We start from the raw sequence: 13,429 nt of genomic DNA on the forward strand, positions 1-13,429 counted from the left end.
TTATGGGTCCTATTTTTTCATAATTCCACTACCTAATTCCCTTACTTTACCTCATATAAAACCATAGATGGCAGTTTCGCCTTAATGCATTACCAAACCCAACCTGCAGAAGTTCAGGTAGCTCCAATGTATTAATGTTCAGCCGTTCTCTTCTCTCTCCTCTTCCTTGATTTTTGTTGTTGTTTAAATATATTTGTTTTTTGCTTTTTAAAAATTTTTATAAAGGGAAAAACTTTCATGTATTTTCCATATAATTTTTTGTCTTTCTTTTTTTTTTTAACTTTTATTTAATGAATATAAATTTCCAAAGTACAGAATATGGATTACAAAGGCTCCCCCCCCCTACCCGCAACCCTCACCTTTCCTACTCCCTCTCCCCTTCCATTCACATCAAGATTCATTTTTGTTTCTCTTTATATACAGATCAGTTTAGCATACATTAAGTAAAGATTTCAACAGTTTGCTCCCACACAGAAACATAAAGTGAAAAATACTGTTTGAGTACTAGTTATAGCATTAAATCTCAATGTACAGCACACTAAGGACAAAGATCCTACATGAGGAGTAAGTGCACAGTGACTCCTGTTGTTGACTTAACAAATTGACACTCTTGTTTATGGCTTCAGTAATCACCCTAGGCTCTTGTCATGAGTTGCCAACGCTATGGAAGCCCCCTGAGTTCACGGACTCTGATCATTTTTAGACAAGGCCATGGTCAAAGTGGAAGTTCTCTCCTCCCTTCAGAGAAAGGTACCTCCTTCTTTGAAGACCTGTTCTTTCCACTGGGATCTCACTCGCAGAGATGGTTCATTTAGGTTTTTTTTTTTTTTTTTTTTTCCAGAGTGTTTTGGCTTTCCATGCCAGAGATACTCTCATAGGATTTTCAGCCGGATCCGCATGCCTTAAGGGATGATTCTGAGGCCAGAGTGCTGTTTAGGACATCTGCCATTCTATGGGTCTGCTGTGTATCTCACTTCCCATGTTGGATCATTCTCTCCCTTTTTTATTCTATCAGCTAGTATTTGCAGACACTAGTCTTGTTTATGTGATCCCTTTGGTTCTTAGTCCTATCATTATGATCAATTGTGAACAGAAATTGATCACTGGGACTAGTGAGATGGCATGCCACCTTGATGGGATTGAATTGGAATCCCTGGTATGTTTCTAACTCTACTGTTTGAGGTAAGTCAGCTTGAGCATGTCCCAAGTTGCACATCTCTTCCCTCTCTTATTCCCACTCTTATATTTTACAGCGATCACTTTTCAGTTAAGTGTCAGCACTTAAGAAGAATTGTGTATTGATTACAGTATTCAACCAAAAGTATTAAGTAGAACAAACAAAAAAAATACTAAGAGGGATAACATATCAAGTTGCTCATCAACAGTCAGGGTGAGGGCTGATCAAGTCATCGTTTCTCATAGTGTTCATTTCACTTTAACAGGTTTCCTTTTTGGTGCTCAGTTAGTTGTCACCTATCAAGGAGAACAAGTGGTATTTGTCCCTTTGGGATTGGCTTATTTCACTCAGCATAATGTTTTCCAAATTCCTAACAGGGATCACTTTTCAGTTAAAATTTAAACACCTAAGAATAATTGTGTGTTAATTACAGAGTTCAACCAATAATACTAGAACAAAAAAAATACTAAAATGGATAAAGTATTACATTGTACATCAACAATCAGGACAAGAGCTGATCAAGTCACTGTTTCTCATAGTGTCCATTTAACTTCAACAAGTTTCCCCTTTGGTGCTCAGTTAGTTGTCATCGATCAGGGAGAACATATGATATTTGGGATTTTAAGTGCATAATGATACTTTTCACCCTATCCTCCCTCATTCTCAACTTCTCTCCTCCTTTCCTTATTTTTCTTTAGTTTTTACAATGATACACTTTACATTTACATTATCATCACAAGCTTAACAACTTTTGATGAGAATTGAAAATAAATGTCTTTTAAATAATATGTTGATCAAATGAATTATGATAAAAAAGGTAACATATTTGGACTGAATGCTTGAAGAGTTAGATACTGAACTCTGGTTTGAAAGTAGTAAAGAGAGAAAGCTATTTTTTTTTTTTTTTGACAGGCAGGGTGGACAGTGAGAGAGAGAGAGAGAGACAGAGAGAGACAGAGAGAAAGGTCTTCCTTTACCGTTGATTCACCCTCCAATGGCTGCAGCTGCTGGCGAGCGTGCTGATCCGAAGCCAGGAGCCAGGCCCTTCTCCCGGTCTCCCATGCAGGTGCAGGGCCCAAGCACTTGGGCCATCCTCCACTGCACTCCTGGGCCATAGCAGAGAGCTGGCTTGGAAGAGGGGAAACCGGGACAGAATCTGGCACTCCGACCAGGACTAGAACCTGGTGTGCCAGCGCCACAGGCGGAAAATTAGCCTAGTGAGCCGTGGTGCCAGCTGCTACATTGTTTTTAAAGTTTTTATGAAGAGTGAAGAAAGGCTTAAAATTAATGAGTCAAGCATCCTCCATAAAAAGTTAGAAAAGAAGCCATAAAGAGCCAAATAAAGTAGAAAAACAAAACCCTGAATGTATGTATACACATACACATGTAATGAACATGTATGATAAGCAAGTTTATGAAAATCACAAACACTAAATTAATAAGTGTTTATTAGGTATGTAAGGGATTTCAGTGTTATTGATTATGGTTTCTTTTTAAAAAATTTATTTATGTATTTGAGTGAAGAGTTACAGAGAGAGGGAGAGAGAGACAGAGAGAGAGGTCTTCCATTTGCTAGTTCACTCCCAAAATGGCCGAATGGCCAAAGTTGGGCAGATCTGAAGCCAGGAACCAGGAGCTTCTTCCAGATCTCCCATGTAGGTGCTGGGTCCCAAACACTTGGGCCATTTTCCACTTCCTTTCCAGACGATTAGCATGGAGCTTGATTGGAAATAGAGCAGCCAGGACTTGAACCAGTGCCCCTATGCAATGCCAATGCTGTAGGTGGAAGCTTAACCTACTGTGCCACAGTGCTGGCCCCCTATCTTTTCTTTTTTTAAAACAGATTTATTTATTTATTTGAAAGTCAGAGTTACAGAGAGAGAGGGAAGCACAGGATCTTCCACCTGCTGGTTCACTCCCCAGGTGGTTGCAATGGTGAGGACTGGGCTAGGCCAAAGCCAGGAGCCAGGAACTTCATCTGGGTCTCCCACATAGGTAGCAGGGACCCAAGTCTTGGGCCATCTTCTGCTATTTTTCCCAGGCCATTAACATGGAACTGGATCAAAAGTAGAGAAGCCTGGACACAAACTGGCATTACCTACTTTGCCACAATGCCAACTTCTCATTATATTTTCTTAAGAAAGGTAGTACATATATTTGAATTTGCATTATTGTATGACTTTTATGTGTCTGAAATGTTTTTGTAATAAAATTTGTAAATTTTACCAATATCCCTGTTTAGTAAATTATTCATTACTAAAATGATTTTAGCAATTATTTTTTGAATTTCAGCATTCCATTAGCATACTAAATATTTTATCCTTTGTCACTATTGTTTCTTAAAAGGAATCAATTTTTTTCTTTAGAAAAAATATAGAATATATGAAAGCAATTGGCATAATTTTAATAAAAATTCTCTATGTATCTAATTAGAAAAAATATAGAATATATGAAAGCAATTAGTATAATTAAATAAAAATTTCTGTATATCCAATTTAATATCTTAAAATTAATTTTACTTGTGTTTTTAATCTTTTAATCTGTTTGTCCTTATTATATCTGCTCTAGATAATTTCTCCTGTTCTTTAAAAATATGTGACTTTTAAAGAGGCAAATTTGTAATATAATGACAAATCAAGCACAATTAAGTGCATATAATTGACAATAGATGATTGTAATAAGTGGTTGTATAAAATTCATTTTAGCATACATATTGTATAATGTGACATGAGCTATCCTTTTGTTTCCTTTCTTCCTTTTTGGACTTAATTTTCAGTTAGTCATTGACTTACATCTTATCTTTCAACATAATGGCAGAAATTAATGGGATAAAAGTGCTCTTTCAAAGACAAATTATCATTTCACTGATCTACTTTGGTAAGTGTAAATTCCCTCTGCACCCATTAAAAGGTTTAGAAGAGTAGAAAAGTGCTAGTTAACTTAAATTGTGCTGCCTTTCTTAGAGCATAAAACTTTCATTTATTTCATCTGTTAAACCCTTTGTAAATACAGTAATTTTGAAGTCTTTGGAAATTGTGTGATACATATTTTGGCATTGTAGCTATTCTGGACTTCTGCCATGGTACTTTAATTTTGTGGTTCAGTGAGCAAAACTAAAAGTTCTCCAGGAGGACTTGTACTTAAAACAGTCAGGGGTGTGCTGCCTGATGAGACATTCAATCTTTTCCCTTGATGAGGGTGTCCAGTCAGAAAAGCCCTTTTGTTTTTGAACCCAGGGAAGACTTAAAAGAAAATAACCACCCAAATAGTAAGAAGCAACTTGGGTTTTTGTAATACATTTTACAGCATCGCAGTCCAATATGTGTTTAGTAAATAATAAATGTTTTTAGAGGCTGTGGTGGTGATGAAATAGGCATTTGTGTTATCATGTTTAACCTCTCCCACTTAAACAGAATAATGTCATGGAATGCCACATCAAAGAACAAGTTAACAATAGTATTTTATCACTAAATCCTCAAAACAGCTGAATGAAATAGGTCTTAGTAATTTTCATGTATACATAGGGAACTGAATGTTAGTAAATATTCCCAGTGCCATACAGATGGTAAGAGGTACATTCAGGATTCCAGTCCATGTCTGTGTATTCCACAAACCTTTTAACTATTAAAATATAACAATATTTGTAATTCAGTAAATCAAAATATTTGATAAATGACTTATGTCTGGTATATAGTGGTCTGGCACTTAAGCAGAAAAATAAACAATAAGCTCATCAGAGTGGAGAGTTTCACCTCTGGTGATGGTGACTCTCATTACCACGCTGAATACCATTTTGTAGTTTTGCCATTATCATAAACTAGTTTTCCCAGGTATTTTGTTAGCTATCCCCAAACTCCTAATCATACAGACTTTTTATTAAACTCATTAGAAGTTACAGGTATATCATACATTATATTTATTATAATAATGAATTCATATCATTACACATATAAAATATCTTTAACAGAGCATGTAATTAGAATAACATTAAATGCGGTGTCTTATAATAAAGTGTTTTCACATTTCAATTTTGGCTTTCAGGATTTAAAATAACTGTTCATATGTTCTCATTGAATTGGCTATTATAATGGTATCTTTCATACATAATTAAATTAAGTGGTAACATCCTTATATATTAGTCATTTTCAAGGTATCACCCATGATTTTAAATGTTACTGTTACTTACCAGTGGAGGTTAGGCAGAACATGATTTCTGATAAACTGCATACTCCAGTCTGAAACCCATGTTTCCAGGTTAGTCTGGATATCCAGATAAAGGGTAACATTTTGTGTTCCAGCTACACTAACAAATAGATATAGGAAATACAGCTGATTCCATACCCTATGGTCTAGTTGATATTAGCATTATCTTGCATAGTTTCTTGTCAACCAACTTCACTAGCTCTCTTTAATTACAAATATTTTTTTTTAATTTTTTTTTTTTTTGACAGGCAGAGTGGACAGTGAGAGAGACAGAGAGAAAGGTCTTCCTTTGCCGTTGGTTCACCCTCCAATGGCCGCCGCGGCCGGCGCGCTGCGGCCGGCGCACCGCGCTGATCCGATGGCAGGAGCCAGGAGCCAGGTGCTTTTCCTGGTCTCCCATGGGGTGCAGGGCCCAAGCACCTGGGCCATCCTCCACTGCACTCCCTGGCCACAGCAGAGAGCTGGCCTGGAAGAGGGGCAACCGGGACAGAATCCGGCGCCCCGACCGGGACTAGAACCCGGTGTGCCGGCGCCGCTAGGCGGAGGATTAGCCTAGTGAGCCGCGGCGCCGGCCTTAATTCCAAATATTTTATAACACAGATTTTTATTGATTTCCTTGAATATCTGGAATTGGGCTCCTGTGAAGCCCACCCATCCTGGCTTTGGCATCCTTGAGTTGTGATTCTTTGTCTCCTGGTTTCTATTAGTTCCCTTCAATCACAGAGTGTCCTCTCAAAGCTTTTCTCTCATTGAAAGGCCTTTCCTCTTAAGTATCTGGGCAACCCACATGTGGGGACTGCTCTGTCACCCCGCCGTGTTTCCCCCATGACTACCTCATGAAGCACTAGCTTTGCCCCACATCAGCCTTTTCCACTGGATGAGATGAAGTCAGTTACAGCCATTTCCAGGAAATTATTTGTTAGCACTGTAGAAGTTAATATGTAGATTAAGAAATTATTTCAGGAAAAATAGCTGAAACATTCCCAAACAATTTTACTAATAACTGAAAAGAAGGGAAAACTTTGTGTTTCATCCTATTTACTCAATGACCCCCAAGGTCTCTTGAATTGGCCCTAAGAAAAGCAGGGGGAGAATCAGAAAAAAAAGGGTGCTCAGTGTCAGCTCAAAATTAAAGAAGCAGCATTTTTTTTATCTGACAGGTTATGGAACATTCTAATTTGAGGAATAAATTCTAATCACCTAATTACATGTCCTACCCTGATTCATTTTAGCCATAGAACAAATGGAAATAATTAACTGATTGGAAATACAGAGAAACAGACCACAAAGTCCGTTAATACTTCTGGGCATTTTTTCTTTCATTTATATGATGAATGGGTTAGATAAAATTATCTATAAGATATCTATTTCAATAACCTATATTTTTTAATTGACCAGGGGAATATCTGAAATCTTGGTTCTTAGTGGCAGATCCTTTTGAGGCTCACATTTATTTAAGAGAACATAGAAGATAATATTTATAGAGATTAATATTAGTTAACTTGGGACGAGTGTTTGGCCGAAAGGTTAAGACACCAATTCGGCTGCCCACGTCCCATAAGGGAGTTCCTGGTTCAACACCTGGCCCTGGCTCCTGATTCTAACTTCCTGTGAGGCAGCAATGATGGTTCAAGTACTTGAGTTCCGAGCACGCATGCAGAAGACCTGGATTTGGGTTCCCAGCTTCAACCTGGTCCAGCCCCTGCCATTGTATGCATTTGGGTAGGGGGCTCTCTCTCTTAAATTAATTAATGAAGTACAAATATTTTAGGTAACTGGAAACTTTTTATTTATCTGTATTTCTGTGCCTATCTAAATACCCCTTTCTCTATGCCTATATCTATTCTTTATCTATAATTCTACTTCCACTGCACAGTAGGTCTTATGCTAATTAGTGACATTTATCCTTTGGAAAATACTTATTGATCATCTACTGTGGAGGATACTGAGTGTGTGTTTATGTGAATGTTTATGTGTGGGAAAGGACATGGGGTATTTAATACTTGATACACTGGAACTGCCTGAGGGGATAGGGTATTAGAGGGATAAAACATAGTATCAGAATAATATCATTTCTTGTTAAGTAGAAGATGTTAAAAATTATCACTTTTTGCAAATTTATTGTTTTAAATCTTTGTAAAACCAATGGTTAGAAATGACATGCTACTATAGTTTCATATCTTGATTAAAATGCCCATGGATCCTCTGACCCATTCACGGATTTCAACTAACACTAGATACTATATAAAGAATTATGAGAAGATCAACAAATAGAGAACAAGACTGATTTGGAGCAGTAAGATGGGAACAGTTGAGTAACTGGAGCGTGTAAGGGTGAATACAAATTTGAAAATAAGAGACTTCTTAGTGTGTCTCTCCCGTTGCTTTTTTTTTTCAGCATTTACTTTGTGGTGTTTTTTTGTTTTGTTTTGTTTTGTTTTGTTTTGTTTTTGACAGGCAGAGTTAGACAGTGAGAGAGAGACAGAGAGAAAGGTCTTCCTTTTCTGTTGGTTCACCCCAGCCCCCCAAGTGGCCGATACTGCAGGTGGGTTGTGGCTGATGCGCTATGCCGATCCGAAACCAGAAACCAGGTACTTCCTCTTGGTATCCCATGCTGGTGGCAGGGCCCAAGAACCTGGGCCATCCTCCACTGCACTCCCAGGCCACAGCAGAGAGATAGACTGGAAGAGGAGCAACTGGGACAGAATCCGGTGCCCCGACTGGGACTAGAACCCGGGGTGCTGGTGCCGCAGGCGGAGGATTAGCCTAGTGAGCCGCAGTGCTGGCCTGAGCATTTACTTTGTTTTCTTTTTTATTACAAACTTTTTTTCATATTTGAGATAAATATTTTAAATTTATATTATAATTGAAGGCTTAGTGCTCCACTAAATAAAGAAGAAAAGAAAAAGTGAAAAGTAAAAAGGCCATAGCTCAGCAGAAATACAAACAGACAAGGGCTATAAATAATAATCAAGTGAAAAGATGTCAATTTCATTCATATATTACAAATTTTAAAATAATCACAGATTATTAAAGAAAGCATTTACTTGAGAAGACTCATATTTCCAGGTACTTCTTCTCTTTAAAAAGGCAATATACATCATTTTGAAGACTGAGGAAGCCCTTTGTCAACTCTAGGAGAGAGAAAGAATGTCTTTCTCAAGCATCTGGGAGTAATCTCTTTGAAATTTAAAGATCAGGGAGGTAGAGGCCCCTGTCTGCTAGTTTTCCTGAGAAGGTAGGAGCTTACCTTCTGTTTGTGCCTTCCTTCAAGTTGTGAAGCTACTTCTTGCCATAAAGATCAGAAAAGTCTGTTTTAATTCTGGATAAAGCCCCTTAGGTAACAGGGATAGTCACCCTAGCTACCAGGTACAGTTTAGATGAACAAAGGGTGCCCTCAGGTCCTCTAACTTGGGACTAGTTGTGATTTACTGAAAACGTGTAGTAAAGAGCTATATTTGTTTGACTACATAAAAAGGTGGAATGGAGTTTCTCCATCTTTGCAATCTCTTGGTGTTGCCTGTGATGAATATCATATCTGGCCCTAATGCTCATTTAGTAATGTAAGTGTTTCCTCTCTCTACTGCTTTTGTGGGGAGGATTTCCATAATAAGGGAAGACTTTGTTTTTAATTATATTTCTCTAATAAGGATTGGGTTGGGATTGTGCATGTAAGGTACATTAATATAACTAAGAAAACTTAAATTTCTGTTTATAATTTTGGGCAAAGTTGTTTCAAGAATTCTGTATCCTTTCTTGTCTATGTGTTTTTTCAGCAACTGGTGAACATGATCTATGGAGCTTGATTCAAGTATGGGTGGCTGGACTGGGTGACCTCAATATTCCTTTTAGTGTACAGAGTCTATGATTTCCTCATTGACTAGGAAGACTGCTTCAATTAACCTCTCCCATTCATTTATTAACATAAAATATCATATAAAATTTATTTGATCATTACTACTTTTGGGTCAATACATATTATCTTAGTGCACTAAGTAACATTTTAAGCTTAATTATATCAAAGATTATACGATTGATGATTTTATGGAAATGCTACAGACATCAAAAAGAGGTAGGGTGAATATTTAACATAGCTATTAACACCCCCGTTAATACCTGTTTCCCACATCTGAGTACCAGAGTTCCATTACTGATTCTGACTCCTGACTCCAGCTTCCTGCTAATGAAAAAAACCCTCTGAGGCAGTGCCAGTGGCTCAAATCATTGGGTTTCCATCACCCATGTGAGATACCTCATTGAATTTCTAGTTCCCAGCATTGGCTTAGCCCTGTCCCTGCTGTTGTGAAGCAGTGGTTGGGATAGCTATCTATTTTCTCTTTTCTTCTCTCTGCCTGTCTGTCTCCTCCCCTGTATCAAATAACTAAATTTTATTTAAAAAAAATAACATAGTCTATATTGTGTATATTTGTGTGTGTGTGTTTCACTTTTTAAAAAATTTTGGAGTTTCTTCATTTACTTATATGCTACCCACTAAAACACTGCCTACATATTTCTTAGATACACAGCTTCTTGGACATTCATACTAGTATCTTTGCTTCCTTCTGATTAGGATTTGTTTCATTCTAATTATTATAGTTTCTTTGACATTATATACATTCTTAGGAGTTTCTCAGTACACATGCCAAATTAATGGCAAAGACTCTCTTGACCTGCATTAGCATGCATAAAATTTATTAGCTCTTCTCATTTTGTCCTGAAGCATAGTTCATGGTTTGTGCTTATCTGGACCTCCTGGGTTCTGGCAGCCTCAACTGCAATCCCTGACAAGGAAATCCTGCCTGTTAAGTAAAAGAAGTTCCAAGCCAACCACCATCCTGCCCATAGGAACCACTGTTTAATCCTCATTTGTTATTGGTCTGACAGCTCTAAACAAAGAGTCCTGCATCATGAGGTGCCTTTTAAAAATCATGTTAATTGACTCCTTTTGATACTGCACAGTGGCTACATCTCCCAGAGGAACTACTGGAGATGCAGGGATAACAATGAGAGTAGAATAGAAATGTTTCCACCAGAACAAGGAATATAATGAATGAAATTTGGGAGGGGCCCTGAAAAGCTTTTAGGTTAGATCTTTTCTCTCTAAAGAAGATTTTTTTGCTCATTTTCAACCTCTAGTTTTAGAAGGCAAAGAAACAATGGCCTCTTAACCGTGTTTTTGAGATGACCTTTTCTGTCTTCAGTGTCTGAATAGAAAACTATAACTCCCTGGAGCTAGAATCAAAGAAATCATGTGGGGGGGAAAGCACTAAAACCCCCAGGCAGATCAGCTCTTCGACCATTATTTCCAGAAAGAATATAAACAGAAGTTCCAGAAATAACATAAAGTCAGACTTCATGAACTATTCATCACATTCTGATTTAATAGGATCATTATAACTGGCATTCAGCATGTGTTAATAGCATCCAATACATAGGTGCTTTTTTTTTTTTAACTGTTGAATGAATAATGGGCCATGATTTAGATTTTCTTAATGGCTCTTCATATCAACTCTTTTGGTAAGCTAAGCTGGTAAAATGTATGACATTTATTTTATATTAGCAACATGGAAAATGTGCATGTTTGTAATCAAGGTAGATTTTCAGTTCTAATGATTTCTCATGAAAAGTGGATGTTACAAGGAATGCACTCTAGCATAAGGATCAAATGGCAGCATATGAGATAAAGCGCAGACACAAAGATGCTATTGCTAATTTGTAAAGCAAGCAAAATCTTACTTTCCAAAGAACTCATCACTTTTTTGAAACTTTTACAAGTTATAAATTAATGGGCTAGCATTTTTCTTCTTTGTACAAGATATTATATTCTGCAAAAAGAGCAGAGAGAAGTCATTCTTTTGTCCCATCTCATGTATGACTTTCATATGGGGGTATTCTCTGTATTTTCTGATGTACTGTAAAAAAGGACACACTATTTTCTTTGGAATCTAGACTTATGGAAATTTCCAGACATAATGCTGTTGTGTGCTATCCCTTACTGTTTCCTGAGCCTCCTGATCTTGTATCCTATTAATTATAAGCCTCAATTTGTTGCTGACATCAAAGAGACTTTCCTGTGCAGGAAGGTTCAGTGTGAGACACAGTCAAGGAAGCCAAGAGAAGAACTGGCAGGCAATTTTGCTGACACAGAGTATATGTTTGACATATGTTGTAGTTGCAGGGACATGTAGAATAATGAAATCTGTATAATTGGGGAGAGAACAATGTTAATGAATGTCTTTCATTCTCCTATCAGATTATGAAATCTGATATTTATATTTAATGATTCAATTAAGTGGCTTTTACTCCAACCTCCCGTGTTGTTTCTGGTAAGAATTTTCCCTTTTCTTCCTTATTATTCTGAGAGTGCTAACATTGACTGCTCCCAGATTTTCACAAAAATCTTTAACATTGTGTTTCAGAATAGTTTTAAACTTACAGAACAATATTGGGGGCCAATGCTACAAAGAGCTCCCATACATCCCTCACCTATTTCCCCTATTAACATCTCATTTTATCTTCAGCAAAACAGCTATCTTTTGGAAGTATTAGTCAAATTTGCAGATTCTTACTCCCTAATACTTCCAACTCCATGTTTCAAGAACTTCTTTCAGAGGAAAAGACAACTGCACTTGCATTTCCATATTGGAGGGAACCAGCTCTCATTCCCAATGCATCTTCCCTTTGCATGCTTCCTGCTGGCTCCTTTTTCAAGCTTTCATTTTCATTAGCAGTAACTAGGCTCCTTGAAAGGAAACACTTCTTGGTCCCACAGTAAAACTATTCCCACATGAACAAGCCTTTTACATCCTATCCACCTGCCATGACCTTCCTAAGAAGGACATCAGGAACTGCTTTTATGCGGGTTGCAGTTGTCATCATTACATTGTATATATTTGCTCTTGATTTCTTTTCATTGTCTCTAAGACAAATGTGTTAATAATTATTCTCTCAGGTACTTAACAGATGAACAATTGGAGGGAAGAAATGTTGTAGTTTGCTCAATAGTGTCCCAAACTAGGTGAGCATGAGAATCACCCATGGAACATTTTCATCAGTACTATGGCTTATGTTTCAATAAACAGGGCAAGTAGTTTTAACAAGGGCTTCAGCAGGACAGAAGCCACTAAATACAAAGCCTATATTTTGAAAACTCACTGGGATGGGGAATGTTTGGACCACAGACTGTGTAAGGCCTGCAAAAAACTTCTATCTGGCCTTGCCAAGGAAATTGTTGTTGGGATTTGAAATTCAATAAAATTATATCAGGCTACCTTTTAAGTTGATAATTTTGGATGGCCCATGAATGACGTCATAAATATTCAAATGGCCCTTGGCAGAGAAAGAGAAACCCATCCCTGCAAGGCAACATAGTTGGTTGAGGCCACAAAAACTATGTTATCCATTTGTTTTTCTTTCTTTTTTTTCCTCATATTTGTTTACCACTCTATTACAAATCAAAAGTAGCTTCTAATCAAGAACAATTATTATTTGCGTAAGTGTTATAACTAGGACATGTATTTTACATCTTATCACAAAGCTCTTTCATATCAAAAAATGAGTAAATCAGCACACTTGTAGTTATGCTCCATTTAAAAAAATTTGAACAGGTTTGAATTTTGATACTTGAATTTCTTTCCATTTTTCTTTTTTAATATCTTAGGTCAGCTATTGTATTAAAACATGATTCTGTCCATAACTGAATTAAATTATTGTGTTAACTGCCAAAGATTCAGAAAGTTTTGTCAAACCTTGGCACTGATATGAATTTACATACAAATGGATATGCATGTCAATACTGGAATTATTATATATTATATTAATATAGTTTGTACACTTATGTTAATATTTATTAATTATAAAGAGATTAACTGAAACCTGATTGAAATTTAATCTTCATCTAATCTTTCCTCTTTGTAGACTGGTGTATAGGCCTGGTTTTAAGAATATAATTTCATGTGAATAATCAAATCATCTCATATCCTTGTTTGAATAGAAATATATATGGCTTTGTATATATATATATATTCTGTTAAAAACACAAAAGTATTT

Source organism: Oryctolagus cuniculus, chromosome 5, assembly GCF_964237555.1.
Source record: "Oryctolagus cuniculus chromosome 5, mOryCun1.1, whole genome shotgun sequence".
Lineage (NCBI taxonomy): Eukaryota > Metazoa > Chordata > Mammalia > Lagomorpha > Leporidae > Oryctolagus > Oryctolagus cuniculus.